General features: G+C 45.0%; 1 long non-coding RNA gene across 1 annotated transcript; it reads right to left on the reverse strand.

The window, feature by feature from the left end:
- Positions 1–1796: 1796 nt before the first annotated feature.
- LOC107110481 lies at positions 1797–5333 on the reverse strand. The gene is made up of 2 exons (XR_001482525.1): positions 5292–5333; positions 1797–1850 (listed from the first exon to the last, which is right to left on the reverse strand). It is a non-coding gene; the product is annotated as an uncharacterized LOC107110481 (long non-coding RNA).
- Positions 5334–5714: the final 381 nt, after the last annotated feature.

The raw sequence follows: 5714 nt of genomic DNA on the forward strand, positions 1-5714 counted from the left end.
TGCTCTGGGCTTGATGAAATAATGGCAGGATATGATATTCTTTTTGATAATACAGGAAGGTCATTTGACGTTTCAGTATTCTTTCGGATGTTTTGCGACATGTACAGGCCGGTATAGTATAGACCTCTTTGTATGGACTGGGGGTGATCTCATGGAGACAAAAGACAAACCTTTAGGTCGGCAGATCTCCCTGATTCACTCACTTGTGTGAGGTAAAGGTTTCCCTTGCTCGAAAGCCAGTCGAGTCCGACTCTAGGGTTGCGGTACTCATCTCTGTTGCCAAGCCAAAGAGCCAGCGTTGTCCGAAGACATTTCCGTGGTCATGTGGCCAGCATGACTAAAGGCCAAGGCACACAGAACGCTGTTACCTTCCCACTGAAGTGGTACCTATTTATCTACTTGCAATTTCTTGCTTTTGAACTGCTAGGTTGGCAGGAGCTGGAGCCAGAGATGGGAGCTCACTCCATCATGCGGCACTCGGGTCTCGAACTACCAAACTACCGACCTTCCAGCCTGCAGGTCAGCGTCTTAACCACTTGAGCCACCACAGCTCCTCACTTGTGTGAACAGATCGAGTAAATACTTATTGTCTAGGTGAGTCAATTATCAGAGTCTTCTCCAGGTACTGGATTGTAGGGTTTCGGGGTAGAATTTGACAGGGATCACCAGAAGAATGGGAAGAGACAAGTGATGTAGCAAAGTCACTACATATTGCCCAAAGGAGTGATACTCTTCCGCCAGTATGTATCTTTCAATGTAGGTTGCCATTTTTGAAGTACCACAAAGCATGACATGAAGGTATTGTAAACAGATCAGCCAATATCATAATGCCGCTATATAAATCAATGGTGCGACCCCATCTGGAATACTGTGTGCAATTCTGGTCACCACACCTTAAAAAGGATATTATAGCTTTGGAAAAAGTGCAGAAAAGGGCAACTCGAATGATAAAGGGGTTGGAACACTTTCCCAATGAGGAAAGGTTAAGGCGCTTAGGGCTCTTTAGCTTGGAGAAACGACGACTGAGGGGTGACATGATTGAGGTTTATAAGATTATGCATGGGAAAGAGCAGGTAGAGAAAGAGGTACTTTTCTCCCTTTCTCACAATACAAGAACCCGTGGGCACTCCATGAAATTGCTGAGCAGTCGGGTTAGAACGGATAAAAGGAAGTACTTCTTCACCCAAAGAGGGATTAACACTTGGAATTCACTGCCACAGGAAGTGGTGGCGGCTACAAGCATGGACAACTTCAAAAGGGAATTAGATAAGCATATGGAGCAGAGGTCCATCAGTGGCTATTAGCCACAAGGTATAGTCTTATGTTCTTATGTTCTTATGTTCTTATGTTCTTATGTTCTTATGTTCTTATGACAGTTTCACAGCCCAGGAAGAGAGGGAGAAGAATGAGAAAGCGACGTGTATCCTACACAATAGCCATGCCTCCTCCTCTTGGTAGGAATTCTTGAGAGACTTTTTCAGGGACTCAAGCCGGGAACAGAAGAATCTGAAAGTAGAAAGGAGGCAGGTGCAAAGCTTTGACAGAGAAGAAGGAGCTCAGATTTTCAACAGGCAGGGCTTCCCAGGGACGCTCGTCATGCTGGCTTAAGCCCACGTCATTTCAGGACTGCTCTGAGCTTCAAACCTTTCTTGCATTGGCAACAGGATGGCTGGCAGCATTGCTGACAGCAGCTTTGGCAACAGCACGGCTTGCAGCAACAGCACGGCTGGCAGCAACAGCATGGTTGGCAGCAGCCGCCCTCGTTCCCGCAGGGGACGCAGAGGACGGTCATGTTGTCGCCACCACCGCCGCCACAACACCCGGACATTATTGTCGATGGAAAGGGAAGGCTGAAAGAGAGGGAAAGGCACATTGAGTTTGTTGAAGAGCCAGAATTATAGGTGGGTTTTTTTTTTAATGGTCATTGCCTTGTATAAAATCAACTAGTTTCATTGCTCATATTTTGAATCGAGAATCCACACTGTATTTAAAAATACTGGTATCCTGGGCTGCTTCCACACAGAGATGATTCCTCCTGGGTCTGTCTCTGCCCATGCCAATGTAGCTGTATTTGCAGCAGCAACAGAGCATCCCCACAGCTGAGATCCCTGGGCCCGCCATTATCTGCCCCCCCCAACATTGTTCCAATGGAGAGCCTTTTTTTAAATGATAGGTTTTTTAAAACTGTGGTGTTTGAATGGTATAGAGATAATTTACTCCATTCATACGCCACCTTTGTCTCTAAAGGGGACCCAAAGCATCTTCGATTGCTCTCCTTTCTTTCTTTCCTTCATTTGCTGAGGCATGGGACTGCCACAGCGCGGCCTGGGGAGGGGAGGGGAGGGAAGGCATGCGTGTGGCTTAGCTTTGCAAATGTCATTCTCTATAAATGGTTTTTGCAAAGCCACACCATGCACAAGTAACCCAGAAGTGGTGCAAGTTCACCAAGAAGATGGGTGAACTCACACTGCTTTGGCAAGTGAAGCTGAGCCCGAATAAAAGCCAAATACTACCGGCTTTTATTTGGGCCCAGTTCGATCAGTATCCGAATCAGATTAGAAAGTCTGATTTGGTTGAATAAATACCCCCCAAATACCAATAAGTTATTTTTCAGGTATTTATTTGGCTCGGTAGATACTGAGCACTCGCCCCTAGTATTTACATTAACTAGATTCTTCGCAGGCTGCCTCTTCTCCAGCACAAAGTTCTGTTGGAGTGGTGACTGGCTAGTAGCATGGTTAAGAGGCATTTTCTTCACTCCTCTTTACCCGTTTCCTTTAATCTAAAGGCCCATTCCTTTTCCTCTTTTTGTTTTGTTTTAGTATTTTGGGGTCTGTTTCAAATCAGTTCTGATCAAAGAGAAATTCAGGAATGAGTGGTGGGAAAGGAGGTTCGATGAGATTTCAAAGCATCACTCTAGAAATGATCAGATTGCAAGGAATGTCTTCCCAAGCAATCCTACCCTGCCACAACGTTTAACATTATCTTAAAAAATCCCCTCAGCAAGGGCTGAAGTTATAGGAGGGTGCATCGGGATGCAAAAGAAAACGACAAAGAGGAAGCGAAGGGTAATCCTTCTTTAGAAAAATAAAAAAGGGAACAAGAGGGATGAATGGCTCTAGATGAAAATGAAAGTGAATTTCAGGTATTTCACTCCCTGGAACAGCACAACTGGCTGGCCAGCACATGGCGATTCTCGCTGCTGCTCCAAGGGGGATGCACAGTATAAGTACAAATTAAGGTACTGTTTCTCTTTCCTCACACATTGTTCATCCAGCCTTCTCTCCTCTCTCTCTCTGTCTGTGTCACATCTTGGCACCACTTTTAACATGGCCACATGGACATATGTAGCTACCTTATACTGAATCAGACCATTATATTGAATCAGTCCCTCAGGCAGTACTGGCTACTCATACTGGCGGTGGCTCTCCAGATTCTCAGGCAGAGTCTGGACTCCTGCTGGGACTTGCCAGTGGCAACGTGTAAACTAGAACCAACCATTACTGGAGGTGCCAGCATTGCCTACTTCCTGTTAAGAACATAAGAACATAAGAGATGCCAAGGTTGGATCAGGCCAAAGGCCCATCCAGTCCAACGCTCTGTATCACACAGTGGCCAGAAATACCAGTGCCATCAGGAGGTCCACCAGTGGGGCCAGGACATTAGAAGCCCTCCCACTGGTGCCCCCCCCCCAAGCACCAAGATGACAGAGCATCACTTGCCCCAGAGTCCCTATCTATACCTTGTGGCTAATAGCCACTGATGGACCTCTGCTCCATATGCTTATCTAATTCCCTTTTGAAGCCGTCCACGCTTGTAGCCGCCACCACTTCCTGTGGCAGTGAATTCCAAGTGTTAATCACTCTTTGGGTGAAGAAGTACTTCTTCTTATCCGTTCTAACCCGACCGCTCAGCAATTTCATGGAGTGCCCACGAGTTCTTGTATTGTGAGAAAGGGAGAAAAGTACCTCTTTCTCTACCTGCTCTATCTCATGCATAATCTTATAAACCTCGATCATGTCACCCCTCAGTCATCGTTTCTCCAAGCTAAAGAGCCCTAAGCGCCTTAACCTTTCCTCATAGGGAAAGTGTCCCAACCCTTTTATCATTTGAGTTGCCCTTTTCTGCACTTTTTCCAAAGCTATAATATCCTTTTTAAGGTGTGGTGACCAGAATTGCACACAGTATTCCAAATGAGGTCCTTTTTAACTGGAGATTCCAGGATTTTAACCTGGGACCTTCTGCATGCCAAGCAGATGCTCTACCACTGATCCATGGGCCCTCAACTTCCTGAGGCATTGGAAGTCAGGCAGAGTATACGCAGGACGGATGAGGAGGCCAGGCCAAGTACCTCCCCACCTCCTAGGCACCATTTTTAAAAGGCAGAAAACTCCCTTTATCAGTGGTGGTTAAGGGAATGGCAGGCATGGGGGGATACCGACAAATGGCTCCTATATGGATGGGGAGGCCTGACAACCTGCACCTCCCCATCTATACAGTAAACAGAACTGCTTTGGCTATATGTTCTTTCTGGAAAGATGGTACCAAAGCACACTGAGGGGGTGGGGAATGGGAAGGTCTGAGAAAACCTGGATGGGGGCAATCGTAGGACAAAGTTTTATGAAAGCTCCTAGAAAATCCACTGCTGTTGAGAAAGAGGGCACAGCAAATGGTGTATGTATATTAACAATTATACTAACGTATAATTTCAATGTAACAAATCTAGATTTGAGTCCAATAGTACCTTAGAATCCAACAAGTTTTGCGGGGTATAAGCTTTTCAGAGTCAAGGCTCCCCAGGGATTCAGAATCAGGACTTCAAGAGAGGACTCGAACCTAGGTCTTCTACTGCAGGCCAACACCCCTACCGTCTGAAACTAAATTAAAAATCAGGTTCCTTGATACCTTAAGAGTTTTCCTCCCTTACTGTGGCCACCATCAAATATAAAATCTGATAAGTACTCAGTGCTCAAATACTGACAGTACTTAGGGAATGAGAACGAAGTCCTTTCTTTTAGCCCCAAAGGCTACACTACTAGAACTATCATTCCAAATTATCCCCTTTTAAAATTTGTCTTCGTGAATGTTGTTCTACTTCCATCTCTCAAGGACCAAATTTGGCCCATGAGGGTAAACGGGTCTGGAGCTTTATATTGCTTTACAGCAAGAAATACAATTGAGCAACAATTTGCTATCAGACTATTAGCATTAGAACTTAAAGAAAAATACCTTACATTCAGAAAATTAACAATACAAAGTTAACGGTGGCAAATGGAATGGAACAGACCTACCTTCTTTCAGTGGAAGGAACTTGACAGGCTTATGAATCCAGGTAAGTAAGTGAAGAGCTCGTGGTTGGTGACCCCTTTTATACTGCTCCTCATGCTTTCCACAGAGGAAGTGAGGCATCTTTACATAAACACATCATTTGTGAGACAACAAATCATTATAGTAAACAATATGGTACCTTCTGGTGCGTGATCATTGACTAGGGGTATATTGTCCATTAGAGAATTAAGTGACGTAGTGTATCATGAAGCCTATGATCTACAAATAACTGTGTGTTTCTCAGATCTGGCCAAAGGGCACTTTGAGGGTTGCTTTAACTTTGATCCACATACTGGTAACCAAACCCACACCTTGTAAGCTCTGCTTCTTAATCTCTCAGATACCAGATTCACTCTCATTTGTTTGGTTTCATGTCACTCAGTCCA

This window comes from Gekko japonicus, unplaced genomic scaffold (assembly GCF_001447785.1).
Source record: "Gekko japonicus isolate JY-2015 unplaced genomic scaffold, Gekko_japonicus_V1.1 scaffold1775, whole genome shotgun sequence".
NCBI lineage: Eukaryota > Metazoa > Chordata > Lepidosauria > Squamata > Gekkonidae > Gekko > Gekko japonicus.